Source organism: Mirounga leonina, unplaced genomic scaffold (genome assembly GCF_011800145.1).
Source record: "Mirounga leonina isolate KUSES-001 unplaced genomic scaffold, KU_Mleo_1.0 Mir_200, whole genome shotgun sequence".
In the NCBI taxonomy this organism is placed as follows: domain Eukaryota; kingdom Metazoa; phylum Chordata; class Mammalia; order Carnivora; family Phocidae; genus Mirounga; species Mirounga leonina.
Window position 1 is genome coordinate 20997742 of NW_023270503.1, and position 16736 is coordinate 21014477.

The following is a 16736-nucleotide window of genomic DNA, read 5'->3' on the forward strand; positions in this document are numbered from 1 at the left end:
GGGAAGGTTTCTACTGCTCTCCCCTCGGGAAGGGGCTTGGCAGGACGGGGAGCAGGGAGAAAGGAACTCAGGGCAAGAGGAAAAGCTACTGCACCTATTCCCTACATTGATGTTTATTGAGAGGTACCAAGGGGGAGAAAAGAGATCTCTCCAGCCCAAGCAAAGCTAGCTCAATACAGCTATTCCTCACTGAGTCTCTATGCGCTTCCTTATGATATTACTCTTAATTGTCACAATATCTGTGAAAGTGAGGTGACATCCCTAGTTTTAAATAAACTTTTAATTTTATAATAGTTTTAGATTTACGGAAAAGTTCCAAAGACAGTACAGAGGTTTCCAGTACACTCCTCACCAATTTTCTCTGACCTCAATCTCTTAATATCACCAGGGTACATTTGTCAAAACCAAGCAACTGACATTGTTAGGTTCCTATTAGCCAAATTCCAGACTTGATTTGGATTTTACCAACTGTCCTATTAAGGTCCATATCTTCATCCATTTGGGCTGCTATAATAAAAATATCATAGACATGGTGGCCTAAATAATAGAAATTTATCTCTCACGGTTCTGGAAGTTGGAAAGTCTAGATAAAAGTGTGAGCAGATTCAGTGTCTGGCGAAAGTCCACTCTGGTTCACAGATAGCTGTCTTCTTCCTGTGTCCTCACCACGTCAGAAAGGGGAAGGTTGCTCCCTGGAGTCTCTTTTATAAGGGCACACACAAAAATTGTAAAATGTGAGAAGATGGAGGTGTTAACTAACCTTACTGTGGTAATCATTTTGATAAATAGATATAATTTTGACATGCATATCATTTTGATATATACATCTATCATCATATTGTGCTCTTAAACTTTTACATCAGTAAGATCTTAATAAAGCTGGAAAAAAATAAAATTTCTTCCTGATGAATGCGCTATTCAAGGATTCTGCTTCTTGTTGAGCAAATTATTGTAATTTATATTATCTCAGAAATTCAGGGCGCCTGAATGGCTCAGTCGGTTAAGCATCTGCTTTCAGTTCAGGTCATGATCCCAGGGTCCTGGGATCGAGTCCCACATCGGGCTCCCCCTGCTCTGCGGGGAGTCTGCTTCTCCCTCTCCCTCTGCCTGCCACTCCCCCTTCTGTCAAATAAATAAATAAAATCTTTAAAAAAAAAAAAAAGAAATTCATGCATTTCTTGGAATCTCAAATTTGTTTCTATGTAGTAGAACGAAATATCCCAGTTTAATATCAGTTGCTATATCTTCTTTCTAATGCCTCATTTTGTGTGCTTATGTCCTCTCCTGATTCTTGATTTGAGTGGCTAGCAACTTGTCTACTATAGTACAAATTTTTTAAGTCTGCCATAATTTTGATGTGCTTTACGTAAGTCTATTTTGTTTTCCAATTATTGGATTAAATCCTACTGCAGTTATCCCTTATTTAAAAGCAAGGTATTTCAGGCTATGTGTTTTCCCTGAGTACAATTTTAATCATCCTATAAGTTTTAGTATCCAGTGTCCTTAATGTCATCATTGTCTAATTACACTCTAATTGCACTTCTCGTATTCCCCTTGACCTAGGCATTGTTTAAGTGAATGTTTTGCATTTATGTTTTGTTTTTAATTTTCAAGTGGTTGAGTTTTTAGTGCAGCTCTTATTTATTAATAATGTTGTGCTTAGAAAACATGACCTGTGCAATTTCCCAATTTTAGAATGTGAGACGGTTTTAGAGCCTAGTTTTTAACCAGTCCTTGAACCCCGATGAAGGGAGAAGAGAAGAGATTTACTGCAGAATTCCAGAGAGCCCGCAGACTGAGGGAAGGAGCTGAAGCTGTCAAATACCACAGCAGAAGTTTTATCTCTGTGTTCACAATCTTCTCTGCCAGGCTGGAGGGGCTGCCAAGAGTTGCTGGGACGTGCCCCGTGTTTTGCCTGATGGAGGCATCTGTGCCAAGTGCCATCTGTAAGGAGGTACCATGGGCACAGGGCGCTTAATGAGCTCCTTCTTGCAGGATCCTGATATGACTCTAACTGCAGCGTACCCTTGCCTCCGGTTGGCATCTCTCGGAATGAAAGGGCGTTGCTCCGACGTGGATGGAACTGGAGGGTATTATGTTGAGCGAAATAAGTCAAACAGAGAAAGACATGTATCATATGATCTCACTGATATGAGGAATTCTTAATCGTAGGAAACAAACTGAGGGTTGCTGGAGTGGGGGGTGGGGTGGGAGGGATGGGGTGACTGGGTGATAGACACTGGGGAGGGTATGTGCTCTGGTAAGTGCTGTGAATTGTGCAAGACTGTTGAATCTCAGATCTGTACCTCTGAAACAAATAATGCAATATATGTTAAGAAAAAAAAAAGAAGAAGGTAGGGGAGGGGAAGAATGAAGCGGGGGAAATCGGAGGGGTAGACGAACCATGAGAGATGATGGACTCTGAAAAACAAACTGAGGGTTCTAGAGGGGAGGGGGGTGGGAGGATGGGTTAGCCTGGTGGTGGGTATTGAGGAGGGCACATTCTGCATGGGGAGCACTGGGTGTTATGCACAAACAATGAATCATGGAATACTACATCTAAAACTAATGATGTAATGTATGGGGATTAACATAAGAATTTAAAAAAAATGTAAAAAAAAAAAAAAAGAAAGGGCGTTGCTCAATTCTGAAGAAGTCTCTCCTACTCACCTCCTAGGCAAGCTGGGTTTAAAGCATAAAAGAAGTCATAAGTCCACTCAGTCCTTCTTTTGATCTATTCTTAGCTGCAAGTCTGTCATGACTCACAGGTGCATGGCTAGAAGCATGTCTAGTAGCCAAGGCAGGTTTTTCCTTCCTTCTATACCCTTGGCCGTTTCCATGAGATTCTCCAACTCTAGGTACTAGATCAAGATGCTAAGGTCACTAACTTGCTTAGAAGTACCCTTTGCTTTTTTTTTTTCCCCTTCCTTCTTTCTTTCCTTCCTTCCTTTCTTCCTTCCTTCCTTTCTTTCTTCCTTCCTTTCTTCCTTCTGAAGCTCAGAACATTAGTCTATTGGCAAAGCACTCATAGACGTATAGGTTAATGTTTCCTTTTCAGACATATACTCACCATCCAAGGATATGAAATCGAAGGCATTGAAAGCACCACCATAACAGAATGTGCCCTGCCTAAGAGCTTCGTTTTAGATGAGCCCCAAGATCACACTCCACCCCTCCCAGAAGAGCAGATGTCCCTTAGTCACCAGAGCTCGCTGTCCGTAATAGCTTACATCTGAAAATAAATCCAGCTTTAGACAGCTTGACCACATATGTACCCCTGAAACTATAGCAACAGAAAGTCCTTTTACCTCTGAGTCCCAATTAAAAGTGTTCTGTTGGCTATAATTGGAGTGTTTGGTCTCCAAAACTAATATATCAAAGCAATCATGTAAGCCTCAAATGTCACCATCACACAAATTGTTATTTCCCATGCAAGCAGCTAATGAGTGGTCAGACCAAAGAGCAGGTGTGATTGAGGTCATGGAGAACAACTGGATAAATCCACTTCGGGATCCTTTCCTCCATGCCCTACCCCGCCCACCCAAGGTCTGAAAACTAATTGAACATTGGGGTGGGGAGAGAAAAGATTATGGAGATTTCAAGTGGGGGCATCCAGGAGGGTAGAGGGGCTTTTAATAGAAAGGGGGGGAAATACCTAAAGAGTAAGTTTTGGGGCACCTGGATGGCTCAGTTGGTTAAGCGTCTGCCTTCGGCTCAGGTCATGATTCCAGCATACTGGGATCGAGCTCCGCATCGGGCTCCCTGCTCAGCGGGCTCCCTGCTCAGCGGGAAGCCTGCCTCTCCCTCTCCCACTCCCCCTGCTTGTGTTCCCTCTCTCGCTGTCTCTCTCTGTGTCAAATAAATAAATAAAATCTTTTAAAAAAAAAGGGGGGGGTAAGTTTCATGTAAAGAATGAAGTGTGGTGAGAAATGTGTTCAATTTCACTCTGTTAGGAAGCCAGGCGTCTGGCATTGAACCAGGACATATCATGTTTGAGTTTCCTGCCTGGTTAAAAAAGAGAAATAGAAATGGGTGCGGGGGAAGAGGAAGGAGAGCAGGAGGAGGAAGAGAATAACTAACTTGTAATATGAATGTCTTTTTTGAGCATTATACTTTCAGATTTGTTTTATCTTTGTTTCTGATTGATTCTTAATCAGCAATAGCACGGAACAACTCAGCTTTTAGTTTCTCCTCTGTTAAGTATGAAATGATCTATAAACAAACACTGAGAAAGATGCAGTTGAAATGGATCCTGTGATCCTTTAGATGTGAAAAATCTTCTGGTAATGTAAATAATTTCACCCTCTAATGATCTGTTTGCTAACACATTTGGTGGTGTTTAATAATGTTATAAGGCTATTTTCTGCGAATGAGGGCATATACAAAGAGAGGGAGAGAGATTTCTTTTTGGATGATATCACAGGAATATGCAAATAACAGAAAGATCTACTTATAGTGGCTTAATCAAGTCAGAAAGTACACATTATATGTCTACAACGAATCACACGCTCATGCCATCTGCAAAGAAACCTGGAAAATATGCTTTTTTAGTGGACACAACACTACCTTTTAGCTGGGCTTCTGTTAATAATGAAGAAGGGAGATGAGATATCGGGTAAGTAACTATCGTATCCCCTCCCCATCTAACACATCTAGAAGTTCTGACACTTTTTATAGCAATAATCAGGCAGCTTTCAATTTAGCATTTCAAGTCATGCATGATCTGTCACAAGACTAAATGAATTCAAGTCAAAAGACTTGGGATCAAGTTCTGGCCCTGCCACTAACTCTGTGACCTTGGACAACTGAGTGATTTACTTTTGTTTCTTATCAGTAAAATAACTTAAATCAATCATTGTGAAGACCCTGAAATTCTGTGCTTCCATGCTACAGCCTTAGCCAGAATATATGCAGGTTAGATGATACTGCTCTCCTGGACCCCGTCCCCCACCCTCTGTTCCTGGCAGACAGGGGAGCATTGCTGTGGTGGTCTTCTATCAAGGACCTCTGAGCAACGCTGCTTTAGGAATCACCGCACTTTGGAGAAATGAAAATAGCTTCTTCTATCCCCTATAAAGAGAAGCTTGGAGGGGCACCTGGGTGGCTCAGTCAGTTAAGCATCCAACTCTTGATTTCGGCTCAGGTCATGGTCTCAGGATTGTGAGATGAAGCCAGGTGGAGGGGCGCCACACTCAACAGGGAATCTGCTGGAGATTCTCTCCCTCCCTCTCCCTCTGCCCTCCCCCTCTCTAAAAAAAGAGAGAGAGAGAAAGAAGATTGGAAGGCAGGGGTGGTTCTAAGGGGACATACCTGGTCCACTTCAGTGAGACCCCCGGGCTCCATGTGATCAGCACTCCCTCTCATGAGAGTTAGAGGTGAGGTGACCTCCAACAGGAGTGAGGAAGACACCACCACCCCCACTGCACACAGCCTGCCAGGGAAGCTGCTGGAAGAGAAGTAGAAGAAAGGGAGGAAATGAGGAGAAGAGAGGAATGAGAAAAACTCACAGGGTCACATGTGAGGTCTTGTTCAGATACACAACACCATGGCGTCTACGGTGTTTTCTTTCATCCCACTGGCTCTGTCCAGGAACCCCATCCTCACATAGATAAACACCCCCCTTTCCAGTGAGCTGGAAAAAGGAGGAGTGTTCTATGGGTCATAGACAACAGGGAACCGACTGCACGCTGCATCAGGAAATCACTTTACGACTTACACCGTTGTGGGCAAACCCCGTTCACTCCAGGAGTATCGCCCTCCACATCTTTCAGCTCTGTTTGCCCACCCTCTCACTGCCTCACATTTACTGGTGAACAGAGACATGCGGTAGCTGCCTTTGGTTCGCTGATAAATTGGGCTTTGAAATGCATCTATGACTTTATACCACCCACTAAACTTTTTAGAGATTTAATAATAGAGAAAACTGGTCTCTGTGGGAAAGAATTCTCAAAGGAGTACAGCAAATAGAAGAATAAAAAAAAAAAATGTCCCTTTCCCATGTAAACTGCATAGGCTAGAACCCAATCTACCAAAGTATCAGAGAGATCTCTGAAATTTCTGAAAGGAAAGAGATTGCTCAGACCTCTAAGGACTCTTTAGAGAAAAGAGAAATAACAGAAACTTCATCTAGATACGAAGAACTGCTTCACTCTTTTTTAGACTCATATTTCACATCTCACACCAAAGTGAAACCACAAAAGTTTCATGAGAATCCGTGCCAGGGGCACGTGGGTGGCTCAGTCAGTTGAGAGTCCAGCTCTTGATTTCGGCTCAGGTCAGGGTCTCAGACTCAGTGGGAAGTCTGCTTGAGATTCTCTCTCTCTCCCTCTCCCTCTGCACCCCCTCCGCTCTCACACACATGTGCACTCTTTCTCTCAATAAATAAAATCTTTTAAAAAAAAGAATTTTAATGAGAAAATAAATGAAAAATATGAGAAAATGAGAAAATTAAAATGGCACAAAGCCTGGAAGTAAAAATGTTTCTAAATCTTTGAAACATTAGCCAAGTTAAAAGACAAATTAAAATCAGAGAAAAATTTGTAAATAGCTTTACAAATAAAGACAGAATTCCTTTCATATATAAAAAGCACCTGCAAAATCAATAAGAAGACCAACAATCCAGCAGAAAGAAGAAAACTGGCGCAGAATAAGAACATTACTATTCATGGAGTATGTAATGCAAACAGAAAACATTAAAACACTCAACTATGAGAACTCAGTTGTGCTAGGGAGGAACAGAGACACAGACACTTTCCCTCCCTAAGCCCAACTTTGCCTTTTGAAAGTCAATTTTGATATGCACAGTCACTTTGCAGAAGCTTATCATCCCGGGCGCCTGGGTGGCTCAGTTGGTTAAGCGACTGCCTTCAGCTCAGGTCATGATCCTGGAGTCCCTGGATCGAGTCCCGCGTCGGGCTCCCTGCTCGGCGGGGAGTCTGCTTCTCCCTCTGACCCTACCCCCTCTCATGTGCTCTCTCTCAAATAAATAAATAAAATCTTAAAAAAAAAAAAAAGAAGAAGAAGAAGCTTATCATCCCACACTATCCTACCCCCAAAATCCCACATGTGAAATATATCAGCTACAAATGAACAAGGAAGATAATTGCATATTTGGTGTGATTTCAGGGTTAAGAAGACTCCACCAAAATGCTTCCCATGTTGCCCACCAGTGTCTGAATTCCCACCATAGGAGACCTGTTCATTTAGTTTATAGACTTCCCTGTTGAAAGCAAATGGTCACAAGAGGAATAGCCCCTGAGGCTTCTAATTATTTCTTGATCTGAGTAGCAATAATAGCAATTTTGTAACATTGTATTATGCTTTGTCACTTATACTATCACAACAGGATCTATCTGATCTTGTCAATCACTCTGTAGAATAAGAAAAGGGAATATGATTCCAATTTTATAAATACCTCTTCAGTGATGGCCCCACTTCTTAAGCCCAAGTTTTCTGATTCCTAGTCCTGAACATTTTCTAGCACCCTATGCTGTATGTAGATCTGTAAGGTCCTTTCCTGGGATGACATTCTGGCAGGGGAAGTGGAGTGAAAGCGTAAGGCCATGAACCCCTGGGGTTGCTAAGAATGAAGGGAGATGAAAGAGAAAGAGTCACCATAGAGAAAATGGTACCACAGTAGTGGTCAGCTACGCTAAAGACACATTCAACTCACAATTTCATTTGCAGATCTAAAAATAACAGACATGGACATTTCTAACCCCTCCTCACCTCCCAAGTTTACCAAGAAGAGAAAGTAAACACCTCAATGTTTCCCAAAGAGGGATCGCTGGGAATTTCTGAGCACCTACTGATTGGAAGCATTTGAGTTTACTCATATTCTTGCCACCTGAGCCAATCCACTCTTCACCCTGCCTACTGAGTTTTAATCTCAATGACAGCATTTTTCATTTCTACAAGTTCTCTTTGGCCTATCCTGCTTCATTCTTTTCCCAGGTTCTCACCTCTTTCTATTACAACTTTGACAATTTTTTAGTATACCCATTTCATGGTCTCCATTGAATAGCTCTGTGATTGGAAGCTTCTGGACTCCAATCCTACCATATGTTTTGCCTGATAACTCTTAGATATGGCAGGTGGTTTCCTCGTGCATTTCATAATTTGGTTTTTGAGCTAAATTCTAGTGGGGCTTTATCTGTGGAAATACCAAGTGGGCAGAGTTAAAAACCTACCCAGCTTTCTAAGGTAGTTTTATATTTGCAACCGTAGTCATTCCAAGGGTATGACTGGCTTGGAACAAGTGGTATGTTCATTTTTTGGGTTAGGGGCTTCCTAGACCATGCAGGCAGTGTACATTAGAACCCCAGACTTGTGCAAGGAGACTGTTATAAAGGTCTACTGTTAGGAATTCTCAAGAGGAAATGGATCCCTACTCAGAATCCAGAGGAGACAGATAAATTCCATCTCAGTATCTCTGCAATGGGCTATAATATCTAACCATTTCTCCAAGGATATAGCCTTTCAAGTGTCCCAGATGTTTTCAGTGGTCTCAGTTCCAATTCCCTGCCATATAAGAGCCCAAGACCTCATCTCCCATCTCTGTGTGAGCTTTAAAATCCAAAACCTTTGTTTACTGGAAACAATAAACTCTCACCTCCCAAGACTGCTGGACCATCAGCCCTTGTCTTTAGTCCCCTCTGTTTTCAGCTCCTGGGAATTCCCTCTTTCTTTTTAGTCATTTCAAAGGATGTTTGTTATAGTCTCTTCAGCATTTCTAGGCATTTTCTAGTAGGGAGGTTTTCAGACTACTTAGATTATTATATTATTGGAAATGGAACCAAAAGTCTCTTTAGATACATTATTCAATTTAATCCTCATCCTATTCCTGCAAGATAATCATAGTCCCATTTCACAAATGAGGAAATTGAGACTCATAGAAGTTAAATAATTTTCTCAAGGTCTCACAACTCATCCTGACCTTGAAGACCATGTTCTTTTCCCCTATTATGTCTCTGAGGGGCTACTTTATTTCCTCTACTGTGTCTGAGAGGAGTCCAGAGCTTTTGAAGAGTTTAAACTGAAGAGTCCTTTGAAAATTCTCCTTGAAGAGCATTATTTTTTTTAAGTTTCTGGCAGGGTTCCATTATTAATTATAAGGGTAAATGGTAAGCCAAAGAATTATGAAGCCTAAATGTGGCTTGATAACACCTATGGGAAAAACATCAAGAATCACTGAATAGGCTTGTGTCTGAACATACTGAGAATGTGAGAGAGGCAGACCTTCCCTCCCCAAGCAGCCAGCCTCATTATATCCAAGGATGGGTCAACAGAAGGTCTGGAGGACTGGCTCTGCCTGAAATATGTAGGAGAAAGTAGATTAGGAGAGGTTAATGTCCATGCTGTGGAATCATGAAACCAATGAAAACCTGGATCACTGGGTTAGAAACTGGCCCAAGGCCAAACACAAAATATAGTCATAATTGGACCCTTCCCAAGTAGAAAAAGGTTATTAGTGGAATCCCATTAATCACAATGATTAATGCTGAAACTCAAGCTTTTTATTATGTAAAAGGCTAGGAAGAGTATATTGACGGGGGGAATAAAAGGGTTCCAGTTTTGTAGAAAATAGTGAACAAAAGAGGGGCAGTAAATATTCAGGATGCGATTTGAAATCAGAAACCTGGATGAATCACACAAATCATTTTTAAAAGCCGCTTATGCAAAGAAATTTGCCAGAAAGCAAATGTGCCTACAGATGGCCCATCAGGAGGCAGTTGGGTAGTCCCTGAGTGCTGCAAGGGCAGCCAGACCATAGGACAGGGTGCAGGGGAAGGGTGAATGTGAGCCCAGAACAAGGATCTTGCCATCCACCAGACCTCATCAGTGCCACAGCCTGCCAAATGTTGTGCCCAGGACAGGTAGTCTTGGAACACCAGAACCTTCACACTTTTTTAACCCAGATAAGCAGGAGCAAAGGCTTAGGGCTAACTGGGTGCATGTAGTGAGTCTAAGAAGAAATTGCAAGAAAGAGTGATTAATCAAAGTGAAAGTACATAGACAAAAGCCTCACCCTTGAATCCAAAACAAACTAGCTGAGAGGTTGGTCCATGATTAAGGAGATGCGGAAGAATAAGGCCATTTCAAAAGGAAGAAGAAAGCTGACCCTGGAAAAAGTCTCTAACCTGGAATTAGGTGCTCAGAAAGCTTCTGATGGTCTGACCATTACCACTGATGGACCCAAATTGATAGACTTCCCAAACTGAGAACAAACTATGAAATAATTTTTCCCTGTCCTATATTTTATAGGGGAAAAAAATTCTGGAAGAAGAAAGGCAGATTGTGTGTCTTTTAAAATTAATTTATAGGGGCACCTGGGTGGCTCAGATGGTTAAGCATCTGCCTTCGGCTCAGGTCATGATCTCAGGGTCCTGGGATCGAGTCCCACATCGGGCTCCCTGCTCCTTGGGAGCCTGCTTCTCCCTCTGCCTTTCTCTCTCACTCTGTCTCTCATGAATAAAAATAAATAAATAAATAAATAAATAAATAAATAAATAAATAAAATTAATTTATAGCATGCCAGTTTCTGAAAGGATCTGAAGTAAGTCACAATATTAAAGCACATGCACAAGACATTTAAGTAAAGATGTTTGGCAAGGTCTAGCTCACTCTTTATCAAACTCATTTTTTCTTCTTACTGGATATAAACTAGACCACATTTCCCAACCTCCTTTGCAATTAGGTAGAACCTCTTGTGCAAATAGGAATGACTGAGTTTTCGCCAATAAAACGTGAGCAGAAATATGTGTGCCAGTTCCAGGGCTAGTCCATAGATACCTCCCTGGCATGACCATCCAAACCTTTTCTCCATTTTTTCATGTGTCTGTTAGCCATTTGTATGTCTTCTTTGGAGAAATTGTCTGTTAATGTCCTCGACTGGATTGTTTGTTTTTTGCATGTTGAGTTTGATGAGTTCTTTATAGATTTTGGGTATAATCCTTTATCTGATATGTCATTTGCAAATATCTTCTCCCATTCTGTAGGTTGCCTTTTAGAGCAGGACCCTGCCTTGGGATAAAGGTTAGATTAAAGAGAGGCACGTTCCCACCAAAGCATATTTTTGCAGATGGCACCCAATTGAGGCAAGGATGCAAAGAAATAAGCCAGAGCAGATAACTGTGGCTAGAAAGGATTTGGAGAATGGTTCCTGGTACTTGGGACCCCCTGGAAGCAAAGAAACAAGAAGGGAATTGAGTTTTTGAGATTTTTTTTCCCTAAAAAAGTCTATGACTGCCCGGATTCATGTGATTGGGTACCAGGCCAGGAAGCTCTACAGCCCCCAAGAAGAGGTCTCCTCCCAAAGCCCACTTCAGAGGGCTGTGGAAGAAAGGGACTTGGAAGACCCTCACAGAGGGTAGGACAGGGATCATAGAGCATAGAACAAGGACATTCTTCACTCAAATCAGAGTCAGGTCAATTCAAGAAACTTCCCACTTTGAGGCAGAGAGGCCTCACCCCACCTCCCTGACAAAATCTCCTCCTTGCTCTGGACCAGCCACACGCAGTTCCCACCTCTCTCTTTGATGAAGGGGAGTTTTTCATGAGTTATCAGGTCCCTGCTGTGCATGGCACGTTGGAAGTTGGGGGGGCGGGGTGTGACAATCATCTCTTCAGTTTATCTTTGAAGGCCTACAGGACCCACCTGCTGACCTAATGGAGACAAGTGCATATCATCAGCCAGAGATCCTGCACTTGGAGTTTGAAGACGTGACTGGATGAGGTTTTGGATGGCCTCACTTGGAGAAAGTATCTCCCATGTGTGGGAAGGACAAAATAGGTACCTGGTAATCGGAGGATAGATATGACAAATGTCTGCATCAGCTCAGGATGTTATAACAAAATGCCATTAAATGGGTGGCTTACACAACAGAAAATTAAACTTATTTATCCCACTTGTGGATCAACTAGGAAGTCAAAGATCAAGGTGCTGGCTGATTTGGTTCCAGTCCTGGGTGAAAGCTCTCTCGCTGGCATGCAAGCCACCATCTTTTCGCTGTATCCTCCCATGGTAGGGAACAAGAGGGGATGTTCTGGCCTCTTCTTTGAAGGACTCTAATGTTATCATAAGGACCCCACCCTTGTGACCTCATCTAAACATAATTAACTCCCAAAGGCCCCACCTCCCAGGACCCTCACATTGGTAGCTTCAACACATGAATTTTGTAGGTACACAAACATTCAGTCCATAATAACAGAGGTTGACTAGTTAGTTCATCAAATAAGTTTCCTTTTCTTCCAGCACACAAGTTATCTACCTTTCCCAGCTTCCCTGGTTGTTAGGTGGCGGTGCTGTAAGTGACTGAACTCTAGTCAGTGGGAAATGAGCAGAAGTTACAGGCGCTATTTCCTCGTATGGCTCATACACAATCCTCCATCTCTTCCTCATCTGCCACTAGCATCCAGAGCACTCCGTAGGCCTACATGAGGGTGGAGTGTCAAAAAGGAAGGATCCTGGATTCCTAAAAATCACTGTTTGGAGGGACTTGGGATCAGGAATACCTGGAATCAAGAATATTATATGTGAGAAAGACAGAAATATCCATTGTGTTTAACCCACTGATATTTGGGGTTAACAGCTAGCATTACCCCTCACAGAGACATAAAAGAAAAATTGGAGACCACTTGGAATTAGAAAATATATAAATGCACGTTCTGCATGGAGCACTGGGTGTTATCCGCAAACAATGAATCATGGAACACTACATCAAAAACTAATGATGTAATGTATGGTGATTAACATAACATAATAATAAAAAAAGAGGCTATTTTAATGTTAAATAAACAAACAAATAAATAAATAATAAATAAAAATATATAAATGTACAAGCAAGAGAAATAAGGCATCTAGCAATTTAGTCTTTGGCTCTGAGCTTCATGGAAGCCAAACAAACACAAACAAACCAAAAATCACTATCTGATACAGTTCATGGTGCCTGAGTTAGAAAACACATAAATGTCAAGAGACAAACTTTAGCACTCAGTGCAGGGAACATTCATAACATGCAACCACATCTTTGGGAAACCACAAAATGAACTTTTTCAACTACATTTTGGTAAATCATGCAAAGTGAGTTTTATTGAACAATTCCAATAAAAGTCAAGAGCATAAAATCAAAGATTGCCTGAGTGAGGGGAGCCAAATGATTTAACGACCATATATCTTTACATAGTTATTTTGTGGTCTTTTCTTACCTGATCCCATGCAAGCTTTCAGTGTCTCTCCGGCGCCTTCCATCTAAACTTCAAGGCACTAAACAGTTGTCTCTTACCATCCTTCCCAATCTCAGCTCTCTCTCTCCCCCCACAGGTACTTTCTGGTGTCATCAAACTTCCTGCATTCTGTTCCTCACATTCCCAACTCTGATCCTTTACTCACATTTCTCCCTTACCTGTAATTCACTCTCTTCACCTCCCGACTTCACCAACCTCTACCTTTCCTTCAAAACACAGCTAAATTGCCACCTCTTCCATAAAGACATCAGCCAGACAGGTGCCTGCTACTTTACTGTCATGTGTGTGGCCTTGTGGGAGAACATCTGCAGAAGGTAGAACAGTGCCTTCCCACAAGGATACCCATGTTCAAGTCCCAGAACTCGCCAATAAGTTAGGTTCCATAGCAAAGGGAAGTAAAGGCTGTAGATAGAATTAAGGTTGCTAATCAGTTGACCTTGAGATGGGGAGATTATCCTGGATTAGTGAGTAGGCCCAGTGTAATCACGAGGGTAAGATAAGAAGGAGGCAGGCAGGATTCGGTCGGCTGCACTATGGCGGTGATCCCCCCAGACTCCTGGCAGCTGCCCAACATATACTTGGAGACCAGAATGGGGATCATTGTGCTGGAGTTATACTGGAAGCATGCTCCGAAGACCTGTAAAAATCTTGCTGAATTGGCACGTTGAGGTTACTACAATGGCACCAAATTCCACAGGATCATCAAAGACTTCATGATCCAGGGAGGTGACCCAACAGGGACAGGTCGGGGTGGTGCATCTATCTATGGCAAGCAGTTTGAGGATGAACTTCATCCAGACCTGAGATTCACAGGGGCTGGAATTCTCACCATGGCCAATGCGGAGCCAGACACCAACGGCAGCCAGTTTTTCGTGACCCTAGCCCCCACCCAGTGGCTCGATGGCAAGCACACCATTTTTGGCCAAGTGTGCCAGGGCATAGGAATGGTGAATCAAGTAGGAATGGTGGAAACAAACCCCCAGGACCGCCCTATGGACGATGTGAAGATCATTAAGGCGTACCCTTCTGGGTAGGCTTGCTGCTGCCCTGCGCTCACCCAGATCTTTGGAGATGGCCCCAGTGAACCAGCTTCCAGATCTAGAAGGACACGTACTTAAACTCGATTTTGGCCTTGCAAGTCACAGAGCTCAGGAGACCTGGGGGCTTGGGTGAGTAAGAGATGGAAGTATATTTTAAGAGGATGCTTCTTTTCTCTTCCCCCGGTGCCTAGGTTGACAGAGCATTTGCAGAAATGCTCATAAATGATCATTCACGGGGAACCGCTCATTGCAAGTGAGCACACTGCCCCTCCTGGCGTGTGTCTGTGCTGATACACTTAGAACAAAATGAAGCCGACTCTGTCATTCCATAGTGCCTGACCAAACTTCTTCCTGCAGAGATTTATATTCTGGCCTACACTGCAGTCTTCAGTGTCTGACAGCCACAGAATTCAAAACCAAGTAGTGTCTATCAGCCTTCTTAACTCTGTGCACACCCTATTTCAGTCTCCTATATTTGTTCTTCCAGGAATGTATGCATCTCTATATATACTTTCCCTCTCAAAATCAGAACATCAACACTGCTGTTTCTGACACTTAGACATCCCAAGCAAAGCCACATTGAATTTTTGCCAAATGAAAAATGCATCCAGCAATCAAGTTTCTAAGAAGGTGTCAAGTGGGGAATGATAATGTGTAATAATCCAGAAAGGAATTTATTAAAAGGAAGCAGAAACATTGACCATTTTTTCCCCAAGAAGGAGTAGAAATCTGTAGTGAGCCATAAAGACAGACTATGAATTCTCCTGAAAAAGCAGTATTGTCATAAAGGAGAGGCACCACTTAAGTTTTTTTAACCTAAGACTAGAGAAACTAGTTAAGAGATTTTATATGTTTTTTAAGTCTTTCTGATTTTTTTTAATGGGGTAAAGAGAAAGGAACATCTATGTAATACATAGAAACTTCCCAAATAAAATGCCACTGATGGTTGAAAAAAAAAAAAGATAAGAAGGAGGCAGAAGAGAGACCAGAGAGATGGCATCATGAGAAATATTTGGCCCTATGTTCCTGGCTTTAAAGATGGAGGCAGGGACTGCAAGCCAAAAATGCCTGGTCACTAGAAGTTGGAAATGGCAAGAAATGGGATTCTCCCCTAGAAACTCCAGAAGGAATGCAGCCCTGCCGACATATTGATTTTAGCCCAGTGAGATCCGTTTTGAACTTCTGACCTCTAGGCCTGTAAAACAATACACTAATTTGGTGGTAGCTTGATGCAGCAGTAATAGGAAATTAAAACAGGGGCGCCTGGGTGGCTCAGTCGGTTGAGCATCTGAATCCTGATCTCAGCTCAGGTCTTGGTCTCAGAGTCATGGGTTCAGGCCCCACGTTGGGCTCCATGCTGTGTGTAGAACCTACTTTAAAAAAAAAAAATAGGAAACCAAAACCACATCCAACTGTGGGAGCAAAGGGGGTGCTTCCAGTCACAATACCACAGACCCACATTCACCCCCCAAACCAGCTCTATTTTGAGGCCGTCTACTTCTCCTATCCAATACCTCACTTCATGTGACTTCTGTGTTCTCCAACCCATCCCTCTGTGGCCACCATCTAATGGAAACCTACCATACTATCTACCAGCTTATGGCTTGTCTCCTATCTCCAGCTTGAGTATTGATACAACCATGAATGTGATGAATCGGATACTCTTAGGAATGGCTGATCTGGTCTGGCCACTAAGGACTATGCTGGTATCTACCACCATGTGGCTAATTCTGCCAGTTCATTTTGGGCATGCCAATGGCATCCATAGCTGAGAATGTGGCCTCCCTATGCCAGCATCAGGCCTCCTCAGCCCATCACTTTTCTAGCACTTGCATGACCCATCCCCCCGACCCTAAAGCCCTCAGGAAACTCTGATTCCCTGGACATTACGTGTGGACCCTGGAGAACTGGTAACTGCCTCAGGACTAGCTCTACGGACACTTCTCTAGCCATTTCTAGTCTACATTCTTCCCCCAGCCAGCACCATGTTATCAGGCACCACAGTGAAAGTGGAACATCTTTAAGGGTCTTACAATTGTCTCAGGCTATAACTTGAGAATATAGAATAAGGAAGACGTTTCCTGCACTAGGTTTTTCCCAAACCCCTCTGGGTGCTTCTTCTCTCTATCCCCAAATTCTGTCCTCCTATACCAGAAGAGTCTTTCGTCCTTCTCTGTCTATATGAAAGGAATGACCTCAAAAATATTGACCCTCTTACATCTATACCCAGCTAGACTATAACATCCCTGATTGCAAGAATTCACCTTCATGTGCTTAGTCCCCACCTAATGTCTGACATTCAGTAGGCACTGATGCATGTTGAAATGCATCTGAATTAAATAAACTGAATTATATTGAATTGAGGAAGGGTGATATAGGCCTGGGAGCTACAAATGAAAGAGGAGCTTCAAGGTCCCAATATAATGACGTGTGTGTGTGCACGCATGCACC

General features: G+C 42.6%; 1 pseudogene; it reads left to right on the forward strand.

Moving 5' to 3' along the window:
* The first annotated feature begins 13778 nt into the window (after positions 1-13778).
* LOC118025041 lies at positions 13779-14279 on the forward strand (annotated as a pseudogene).
* Positions 14280-16736: the final 2457 nt, after the last annotated feature.